The 12,200-nt window shown below is 35.8% G+C and overlaps 1 pseudogene; it reads right to left on the bottom strand.

The window, feature by feature from the left end:
• Positions 1-7,697: 7,697 nt before the first annotated feature.
• LOC113619419 (kinesin-like protein KIF17 pseudogene) lies at positions 7,698-9,757 on the bottom strand (annotated as a pseudogene).
• Between the last annotated feature and the right edge of the window lie 2,443 nt (positions 9,758-12,200).

The following is a 12,200-nucleotide window of genomic DNA, read 5'->3' as shown; positions in this document are numbered from 1 at the left end:
CGTGTCCCCTGCATCGGCACGCGGACTCTCAACCACTGCGCCACCAGGCAAGCCCCATAATTCTTTACTTGCACCTCTGTTAAAAACTTACTATTAAATCTCTGCCCACCTTCTATTCCGCTCTCACTTTGAATCACCAAAGATTCAGCTAATGTCTCTCAATACCACAATTCCTGATGTATTTTAAAATATTTTTACATTTTCATTTATTTTAAATTAGATGATGTATGCATGAATAGGTACACAAATAGATTAATTAAGAACAATGCTTTAGAGATATTTAAAATGATTTGGTATAATTCCTGATTATCAACAACTTTCTATTTGGGACAAAGTGCAAAAAATCCATATGTTAACTGCAAACAATTTAATTTCAGAAAGGTCTGTGTTACTTAATTTAGTTTTCTTTGTTTTGGAGGGTTTTTTTTGGCCATGCCACATGGCTTGTGGGATCTTAGTTCCCTGACCAGACCAGGGATCAAACCCGGGCCCTCGGCAGTGAAAATGCAGAGTCCTAACCACTGGACCACCAGGGAATTCCCTGTTTTACTTAATTTAATACACATATGTTAGATACCTCTATTAGTGTGCACAAATTACGACAGAATCCTTGAAGACAAACTGCAAGACTGTCCCGGGCTTGGAAGACAAAATTTCAGTTTCAGTTTCAGTTTCAGATATCAAGGGTTACTGAATAAAGATGTACACATAGTAAACAAAACAGGGATATAAATGTTGCTATATATCAAGGAATTTTAAAACAATATTTTTTGTGGGCTTTTTGTTTAGAGGGATGATTTTATGGCCGAACTCTAAATTCAAGAAAAGAATGTATCCACTTGCACTTGAGCACCAACTGAAACTTGTCCTGAAATTTATGAGGGCTTAATACAAGCGCTAGGATCTTAAGGAGAAATGAGGGCAAAATCAATAAAACAAATAAACACAAGAAAAAAAACAAAACAAAAAAAACAAAGCAAGGTCGAGACTTCTCTTCGTGGTCCAGTGGTTAAGACTCCCTGCTTCCAATGCAGGGGGCCCGGGTTTGATCCCTGGCCAGGGAACTAGATCCCACTTGCCAAAACTAAAAGAGCTCACGTGCTGCAACTAAGACTCGTGAAGGCAAATAAAAAAATAAATAGTAAAAAAAAAAAAAAAAAAAGACCAAAAAAACCCCACAAAGCAAACAACCAAACAACCAACAGTATCACTAAAGATGTCCTAACAAGTCACAAGCAAAAAAACAACAGCTGTTAAACTGGCTTCAGAATTTGCCTCTATAACATTAAATTCAACACTAACGTCAAAAATAAGATGAAATAAATAAATAATGTTAATAAAATTTGATATGAATATATTACAAACCAATAATGTAAATCCAACTATATTTTTCCTGCATGAAGAAAACAAAGTTTTCTCAAATATTCAAAGGATTAGAAATAACATCACCTGCTCACTGCAGATGACAAAATTATCTTATGAATACTAAAGCCCTCTGTCAGGATATATATAAAAATTAAGAATTCAAGCCTGGAAGGGACATATACCTTAACTCCTAATCAAGGACCACCCAACCTAACACTGCAAGTGCATTATAAGGGAGTGGAAAGCAGACAAAGGTCAGAAACTCTCAATATGAATCCTGGATAAGTGTGTGACCTGGGACAAATCAATCTCTCTTAGAGTGCATAAATAGACACATCTGCATATACATAAAATATGAAAAATCACTGATAATTTTTAAATTATCTAGCAGCAGTAACAGAAGTTTGTACTGCTTCTAGCAGAATCCATATAAAAATACAGGTAAGCTTCTTCCTTACACATGAATAAAAAATCTGTGTCTGGTACAGTATTGATATATTCCACTAATTGGAAAATTCTTCATTGCTTATGACAAAAATTAATCCTAAATTTACCTAGAAAGTAAAATAATTTGTCTTTGCTAAAGGAAATAAGTCTTTAACCTGAATACAATGCCCAGAATCTCACCCTTTTTTCTAGTCAAACTCTTTTTCTCTATCTCCCATCATGAACCAGTTAAGCTTGCCCCCTTGCATATCATAATCCCTTTCTTGGGCTAACTGCTCAGAACATGTTCAGTTTTGTCTTATGTTTTCTTCTCATTGTGTTCCCTGCTCCAACAGTGTGACATTCTCTGTCCTCCACTAATTTCAATTTGCTTATTCTGTACGGTACTGCTGATGATTTTAGCTATTATTGCTGTTCTATAACTCACCATTTAGCTTATTCTGTGAATGGCAAGTTATATTTTATTATAATCATGATTCTAGATTTACGTACTATGCATGCTAGTAATACACAATTTTAAGCTTTATGTATCTTGTATATATTTTTTACATGAACTTCAATGTCACTGAATTAAAGAACAAGGGATAGAATGATGAATTTAAATAGCAACACTAAATATTATCTCAACTAGTTTGGACATGTTCACTAATATAAAAGTTATTTGAAAGTTCAGGCTTGCTGCTCAATGCCCAGAAAAAAAATCTGTCCTTACATGCCTAATCTAACAAATATAAACTAATAGATGTATACAATACCAGAGTAGATGACAGAAATTCAATTTATTAACTTATACAAAGCTATTGAACTTAAACGCACTGCCATTAGCATTCAAAGAGATAATGCATGTGAAGCCTGAAACGTAGTGAGCACTTAATAACACATATCAGTTATTATCTGTTTTACATCTTATTGCCCAGTTACATAAGAATCAAAGCGATTATAGTTTCTTTGAATTTCTGATTGCACATTGACCATGTTCAATATGCACTGAACACTGCAATTTCAATGCAATTAAAAACATTTATTTTCAATATTTATTAGAATATTTCAATATTTATTAAATAGACTCCTTTTCCTTTGGGTTATTTTATCTTTTCTGGCTATCTTTAATTTTCCCTCTGTGAGTACTAATGTCATTTTTTGTGGCCTAAATTTGTCTTGCTTCTACAGAGCAACCTGGCCTTAAGCTACACTCAGATAACTTGACTAGGAGAAATCCGTAAACTTTTCTTAAAACTTACTGTAAAAGTCTGTGATTTAAGAATTTACCAAATTCCCCTATTAAATGTTTGTCCCCTGTTTAAGTGTCAGAGGTCAGTAAAAATTAATTCCCTCATTTTCAAATTTTAGGGAGTTGCCTCACTGTATCACCCAAGAATTGAAAACGAGCATGTATCTAGAATATTTAATGCCCCAATAAGCATGTTGGAATCTGAACCAGTATTTTTTTTATGATAGCTATGAATTTTTTCCTAATGACATACCGATGGCAATATATTTAGCAAAATTTATTTGGTTCACCTATTCATCTTTGATTGATTCATTGCAAGTAATTAATTAAAACAGATATGTGCTTTAATTTGTGCTAGTCAATCAAGCACCATGGAAACTGACACCCAGACCGTATTTTCCCTTACAAACAAGTTTAAGATGTCTACTTATCTTAAATTAGTAAGCATATGGTATTTCTGAAGAATAAAATGGCAATATAAAGATTATATATAGATTTTAATTCCCTTCAAATACTTATAATAGCAATTCTGAATTTTCTGTTGATGATTCTACACATCTAAATTAATCCAGGCTATTGTTTCTGAACATATCCAGAATATGCTGTCACTGAAGATATTTGCAGAGCTTAGTGAAGTTTGAAAATTATATAATGCAACAGTAACATTAATTTCAATAAAGTTAACCATTAACTTATTATCAATTGTTGTAATGGAAATAAAATATGAGACAAAGAACATGACTGATTTGAAGCCTTGCTATTTCCTGAGCATTTAAATATATTCAAGTTACTAACCCTTCTATGAATCCTGCTTAGAATAGGAGGTAATATATATTGAGAATAAAAAGCTATAAAGAGATGTTGTAAGATATGATTCAGAACTCCTATATATATATATATATATATATATATATATATATATACACACACATACACACACATAATGCAAATTGTGAAATCTGTGCAAATGTATCTTAGCATTGCCTAAAATTGAAGACACATATCATTCACTGGGGAGCAGGAAACCCACGCCAGCCCCAGCCCTGCAGCTTCTGGCTCCTCTTCTCCTGCTTCCTTGCATGGAGGTACAAAATAAGAAAGAATAAAAAAAAAGGACAAGGACTATCACTTCCAGCATGATCAAGTAGTTCCTACTGGACCCAATCCTCCTGTGTAAAACAACTATAAACTCCAAACTACAAAAAAGGAATGACTAGAAGGCAATGGAGAATAATCAAATGAAGGTACATTCAGGAGCTGAATTGACACTTGTTAATAAAGAATGGTACTGTGTGAGTATGTGGTTTTTTTCTCCTGGCTTTTAGTTTGAAGTTAGACCAACATTTTCGATGTGTGAAGTGACTATAATTCTTAGAGAAATCCTGCAGACTTCCTGACCTGAAAAACCAGAAGACATATCTCAAAGCAACTGTATTTCTAAAAACTGAGAGGAGACTTCCAGAAAGGAGAAAGCCACAGAGGAGGAGACCCAAATTATAAGCTCTACCCAAGTCTCTGGCTTGCTCCTGACCCATAAATGCATAGGGCAGACTCAAGGTAGCCTCCAATGGTTCTAAAATAACTGAACAGAGATTTGAGATGTAATAAAAGGTTTGAAATTTAAATGTAACCAAATCGATTGCCTATTAAAACAAAACCAAAAAAAATCACCATTCTTAAGAATATAACCAAATGCAAATATATCAGAATCAGTGGGATATAGTCAAAATTAATCTTGTATGAGGAACCAGAAAAAATTGTTACTCATTCTTAAAGGAAAAATTATCAACAGATTTGAACCCTTAAATTATCCAGATGTTGGAATCATCATAGAAGGACTTTTAAATCAGCTTGTGTGTGTGTGTGTGTGTGTGTGTGTGTGTGTGTGTGTGTGTGTGTGTTGAGGGAGTGTGAAGAAGAAGCACTCATATAAAAATCTAGGAAATCTCAGCAGAATAAAAAAATAAATAGAAACTCAATAGAAATTCAAGAAAAATACATATCTAAACAAAACATTCTTTGGATATGCAGAATGCAGATGATAGAGGACAGAATCAGTAATCTTAAAGGTAGATCAACAGAAATAATGCAGTCTTCAGAACACCATGACATAAGTTTGGAAGAAAAATTAATAGAGCTTCAGGAACCTGTGGGACATGTCAAAAGTATAAAGTACACGTAATATGAACTCAAGAAAGTTTGGCAAGAGAGAATGAGACAAAAAAAATTTGAAGAAATAAAGGCCAAAAAACTTTCCAAATGTATGGAAGACGTATTTTTACACTAACAAGAGGCTCAGTAAACCTGGACTAGGAATAATATAAATAAAACTAAATCCCAGCAAAGAAAAGTTAACTTGCTAAAAATCAGAGAGAAAAATAAAATCTTAAAATTAGCTAGAGAAAATGGAATATTATACACAGGGAAAGAATAGTTCATATCACCATAGACTCCATATCAGAAACTACGGAGGCAATAATAAAGACATTTTCAGATAAAAGGGTAAGAAAATTTGTCACCAGCACTGCACCTAAAAGAAATGCTAAAACAATTTCTTGCAGTCGGAAAAAAAGAAATAGTACCAGAGGAAAATACATACCATCTGGAAAGAACAGATTAAATAATAAATATATTGATAAATATAAATTTTTCTCTTAGTGTAGTTAACACACACATGACTAAAGCAAAAAATATAATGGTGTCTTTTTGGTGTATAACATTTTTAGCACGAGATAATAATTAACATACATAGAATGATGAGGTTATGGTAACACATGGATGGATCCACATGGTTGCAGGTTTTCTATATATCATGTGAGGTAGTAAAATATTAACCCTATATAGACTGTAAAGACTTAATCCCAGAGCAACTACTAACAAAAAAAGTCCAATAGATAATTTCTAATGGAATTCGAAAATTCATTCAAAGAAGAACTAGAAAATCAGAAAAGGGTAGAAATAGAGGGGATATTCACAATAAAATAGTGAACCTAAATCAAATGATATCAATAATGACAGAATGTTTATGGATGAAACCCTCTAACTAAAAGGCAGAGATTAACAGAATAATTAATAAAAGCAGGACCTAACTGTATGTTAAATATGAGATGAAATTTAAATGTAATGCTCAGATAGATTGAGAGCAGATGTATAGAAATTATATATAATACAAACCCTAAGAATAAGAAGCCTGGATTACCTATTTTAATACGAGATAAGGTAAGCGTCAAGAAAAGTCTACTGCCAGAGATAAAGCAGGATATTTAACAAAGGTAAAAGGCTAAATTCATCAGGATGATCTAACAATCATAAGTGTGTATGACCTGAGAACCAACGTTCAAAACACACGATGCAAAAACTACAGTGTTAAAGAAAGAATTAGACAAAATCTCCTACTATGATTGTGGAATTAACAGTCCCTTTGAACAACTGATTGAGCTAGACAAAAAAACTAATGGAATCAGCATGCACAACCTAGATCTAATGGATAATTACAAAATACTACATATGATAATGTCAGAATACATTCTTTAAGCACTCATATTATATTCACCAAGATGGCCCAAAAACTGCGCTAGAAGTCTAAATCAACCTAATAGAATTGAAATCATATGGAATAAACTCTCTCTGATCACACTATAATTAAATTAGACATCAATAACCGTATCTAGGAAAACTAAGTATTTTCAATCAAACCCACTTCGAAAACATCCATCAAACAAACAAAAAATCAAAGTTGAAATTATAGAATAATTTCAACTTTATGGTACACAAAATACAGCATACAAAATTTGGATAGGCAGGGGAGTTCCCCAGCAGCCCAGTGGCTGGAATTCCCCAGCTTCCACTGCAGGGGACACGAGTTCGATCCCTGGTGGGGGAATTATGATGCCTTGCTGTGTGGGCAAAAAAAATTAAAAATTTGAGAGGCCACTGAAAATTATTAGAGGGAAATTTTTAAAGTGCTATTAAAAAAAAATTAAAGGTCTAAAATTAATGACCCAAAATTCTGCATTGAATAAGTAACAAAAATAAAAAACGCAAAGGAAACTAAAAGTAGAAATGAGAAAAAGATAAAAGTATATATCAATAAAACAGAAATGAGGCAAGCAGTGTACAAAATTAACAAAGGGGAAAGCTGTCTTTATGACTCAGAAAATCTGAGGCAGGGCTACAGAAGACGCTGCGCGTCCTCCCCACCCCCACACGGCAGCTGACTGAGCTGCTGACTGCGGAGCGGTCTCCTCAAGGCGCAGGCAGACCAGCCACGAGCGGGCCGCACCGGCCCTCTGCTCCAAGCCTCCTCCAGTACCTCCACAGGGCTTACCTCAGGACGTGGGGCCCGTCAGCTGGGGATACCATTCCCAGGCGCCGAGATGCTGCGCTTGAGCCACGTGGAAGTTGCTCCCACTCCGTCAGAGGCCCTGAGGCAGAGCTGAGGCTCCGAGCCCACCGAGCCTCACACCGTCGCGGGTGGGCACTGACGGCAGGCAGGCTCCGAGGCAGGTGAGCAGAAGGGAACACGCCCTGGCGTGGAGAGCGAGGCGGGCCTCTCCAAGGAGCACGGGCCAGCCTCCGAGGGGCTCGCAGCCCGGCCAGAGGTGGGCTCTGTGGGGAAGAGGGAAGGAATGTTTCTTCCCGAAGCCTGTGTCTCCTAAGGCTTCCGGGTCACGGGTGTGTGGGGGGGGGGGGAGGGGCCGAGGCCTGCAGCCTCACAGAAGCCCCAAGGCAGCTGTGCCAACCGAGGCCGCTGCCAGAAGCCAGAATTGTCTTTGCTTTCCTTATGCTTGGCCTCGGTGAAGGCGATGTCGAGGGCTGGAGGCTGAAGGGCAGAGGCTGGCGCCTTTCAGGGGCCTGAGTGGGCAGGACGCCAGAGTTGTTGCTGAGGCGGCCGTGGAGGCCAGGCGGCGGCTTGTGATGCGTGAGGCTCTTCCGAGGGTCGTTGGCCGGGATCTGGCTGGCCGGCTTGGACTGGAAGTAGTTACCGGCAGTATTTTCTCTGTCTCTCTGACTGAGCATCCCTTGCAGCGGTCTTCCTCCTGCACTCCTGGTTCGCTGCTCTCGGCTGCCGAGATTTGGGGGGCTGGTTTGTTTTGTGGCCCTTTTGAAACTACTGGGAGACTGGTTTTTACGATGATGGGCTCGGGAATCTTCCAGAAGTTGGTTTCCTCACCCCAGCAAGACTCGCGCCTAATCGTCTCCAGGTTGCTGTAGGACAGTCCCAGCGAATCAGTGGATGCACCTGCTCCAGGAGCTGCTGGAAAAGCAGTTATGTTCTCGCCAACAGACAGTTACCAAGCCATCGATCTTCTCTAGCTCAAATTCTGACTGTTGCAGATCTTTGACCTACGCACACACCTCCCTCTCTCTCTTTTCTCTCTCTCTCTCCCTCTCCCTCCTCTCTCTGCCCCCTCTCTCGCTCCTCCCCATATATATATATCACAAATCAAAAAGGAATTAATTATCAAAAAAACTCACAAAAAACTCTTCATGGTTAGATGCATTCACTGAGAGTTCCATCAAACATTCAATCCTGAAGTTTTTCAGATAAAGCAGAGGAGGATGGAACTCTCCCTCTCTGAGACACCTTTTGAGACCAGTTAACTCTAAATATGTATCCTGACAATGAAATTAGAAAAAAAAAATGCAGACAGTCCACCATGAACATAAACATAAACACAAAAATCGTTAACAGTATTGTCAAATTGAATACAACAATATTTAAGAGGGTAGTACCTTATGAACAAATAGGTTCAATTCCTGGAATAGAAGGATATTTGAACGTGCTTAAATTAATCAGTTTAATTCATCATATTAACAAAGGAGGTAAAACATATTTTGATAGATGCAGAAAAAGAATTTGGTAAAATTCAACACTCCTTATTCATTAAAAAAAAAAAATCTCAGCAAACAAGAAAGAGACTTTCAATTTGTAAGTCACCTAGGAGAAACATAAGGCTAATATATACTTGATGTTGAAATATTTAATGCTTTTCCTGTAAGATTAAAAACAAGACAATAATGCCTGCTCTCACAGTTATTTAACACTGTACTCAAGTATTTACATTTGAACCATTTGCATAAAAAATATGCAATTTTATTACCTGTGTAGGTTCTTTTAACCACCAGTGTAATCAAAATGCAAAACCATCTGACAGTTGTCTTTCTTTTATTGATTTTAACTTGATTTGATTATGGTTAGAGAACACATTTTGTATGATTTCAGTTCTTTTAAATGCATTGAAATTTATTTTATGGCCTGGGATATGGCCAATCTTGTTGAATGTCCCAAGGGCACTTGAAAAAATTTGCAATCTTATGTTGTTAAGTGTAATATTCTATATGTGTAAAATATATTCTTTTGGATGATGGCATTGTTCAGATCCTATATGTGTCTGCTGATTTTCTAAGAGTTCCTTCCATTTTTGAGGGGGGTAGGTGGGTTGAAGTACCCAACTATAAGTTCAGATTTGTCTCTTTTTTCTTTCAACTCTATCAGTTTTTGCTTCATGCAGTTTGAGTCTCTGTTGTTTGGTGTGTATACATTTAAAATCATTATATCATCCTTTTGGGTCTTTTAACATTGTGTATTTGAGGAGAGGGGGCTGTGTTTCCAATGGCAGTTTAATTTGGAAAGCCTTTGCAATCTTATTTTGGTCTGCTCACTTTATCTGGTACTGCTTGGACTCCTTCTGGTCTCTGTTGATGTTGCATGAGTAGGCAGAACAGGTTTTCCAGAACCGCCAGGAGTGTCTCTTGGTGGGGAAAGCATGTGTGGAAATGGTCTGTCTTATCAGTGCCCCCTGGTTGCCCTCATTCCCCAGCTGGGAGAGCTGGAGGTGGGAAACCTCTGTATGGCTTTCCTCTATTGGTTGGGAGGATACCAGACCCCTGACATAATGCTATTCCTCCATTCCTGTGGTCAACTCCCTACCTTTCTCTTACTACCTTTAGAATTCTCTTATGTTTGTTTCTTGTGTCATTTCTAGGATTTATAGTTGTGCTTGATGATGAGCAGAGGGAAAAAAATGGTTCTGCACTGTATTGTCCAGACTAGAAGTCTCTCAAAGAAATTTTTAGAAAGAAGAAAAGGGTGGAGAACTTATATTACATGATTTCAAGTTTTATTATAAAGCTACAGTATATAAGAGGAGGTGGTGTTGGCAAAATGATAGATACTAGATCAAAAGAACAGAATAAAAAGTAAAGCAATAGAATCACCATGTAGCTTTCGTTGATTTTCCCTAAAGGTTCCAAGGTAACTAAATGGAGAATGGAAAGATTTATAAACAGTTAGTGCCTGAAGAATTGGAAAGCTGTATGAATAAAAAAGAACCTCAAACTTTACCTCATACCATACACAAAAATAAAATGAGCCATGGATCTAAATATAAAGGCTAAAATTATAAAATTTCTATAAAAAGTTTATGATTTTAACATTGTCAAATATTTATTAGGTAGTAGTATAAAGGAAGAAGCATAAAATAACAGTAAGTTATAAATTGGAATTTATCATAGTTGAAAACATTTGATCTTTGAAGGATACCATGAAGAAAATAAATAGCAAGACACAGATTGGAATAAAATATTCTTAATAAATCTGACAAAGACTGGACCTGTATCCATAATATATAAAGAACTCTTAAAACGCAACAATAAGAAAAGAATCAATCCCATAGAAAAATTGGCAAATGATATGAACAGATGATTAACAAAAGAGTATATACAAATGTCTAATAAGCACACATACTCAGCATCATTAATCATGAGGGAATTACAATCTAAGAACACAATGTGATGCTAAGGCACAACTCTTAGAATGGTTGAAATTAAAAGGATTTAAGTTCACAGTTGGTGAAATGGGGAGCAACTTCTCATACCCTGCTGGTGGGAATATGAAATGGTACAACCACTTTGGAAATCTGTCTAGTGATTTCTTTAAAAGTTAAATATTCACGTATCACGAAATTCAGCCTTTCCACTCGTAGGTATACCCCAAAGAAATGAAAACAGTCTGCGCAAAGAACTGTATAAGAATATTCATAGTAGCTTTTATTCATACTAGTGAAAAACTGAAAACAACACATGCTCATCAACTGGTGAATGGCTAAGCAAAACGTGAAATATCCATGCAAAAGATTGTGACTCAGCAGTAAAGATGAACATACCGCTGATAAAAAATAATAAAAAAATGATGAATCTTAAAATCATTATGCCAAGTTAAAGAAGCCAAGAAATAAAAGTGTCTATGATGGCTGATTCTATTTATATATATTTTAGAAAAAGAAAACCAATCTATAGTGACAGTAACAGTGTGCAAAGATTGCAAAGTGGTACAAAGAAACACTTGGTGATGAAAATATTCTGTACCTTCATATCAGCAGTGATTTTACAAGTGTATACACATGTCAAAATGCATCAAATTGCACACTTTAGCCAAGAGTTTCTTTCCCTTCTTCCCTCCTTTTGGGACCTAGAGGAAAAAGAAGAAACTGATCACACATCACACATCACACATGTAAAGATAGTACTAAATTATTTCTCTGCCTCTCAGGATATAGACAGCTTGTCATTCTTTCCCCTACAACTATGTATGTGAAGGTATAGGACAATCAAACTGTTAAAAAAGTGTGTTTTAATTGAAAGAAGAATCACATTGGGATTGAGTACAGAGATACAAGTGTTAGTATAAATATTTTTAATTTCTACTCTATGCACCCTATGTTGTTTAAACTGTTTTCATAGGGTATATACTCAAATTATAATTTTAAATTGCAAGAATAAAAATAGAAAACAACACTTTTCATTTTCCCATCAATCAAAGATAATCACTGTCAATATTTTAGTATATATTTTCTCACAATTTCCCTTCTATTTTTTCACAGGGAACTGCTTTGATTATAAAATAATGTATGATTTACTGTAAATAATTTGAACTTTACATACTGTCATTTGGAAGAAAATAAAAATCACCTAAAATCTCATTATACTGATAAGCATCAGCAACAGTTTGGTGTTCATTCAGAGATCTCTTTTATTCATGTATATGCATACACACACCTTTCTATAATTTTTCATAAACTGAATTATACATAATTTTAATAGCTACTTCTTTTTAAAATGCATTACATATGTTTTATACAGTGAAGTTCACTAA

This window comes from Aethalodelphis obliquidens, unplaced genomic scaffold (assembly GCF_003676395.1).
Source record: "Aethalodelphis obliquidens isolate GAN/ISIS:26980383/991018 unplaced genomic scaffold, ASM367639v1 scaffold7, whole genome shotgun sequence".
In the NCBI taxonomy this organism is placed as follows: Eukaryota; Metazoa; Chordata; class Mammalia; order Artiodactyla; family Delphinidae; genus Aethalodelphis; species Aethalodelphis obliquidens.
This window is presented reverse-complemented; position numbering and strand designations above follow the sequence as displayed.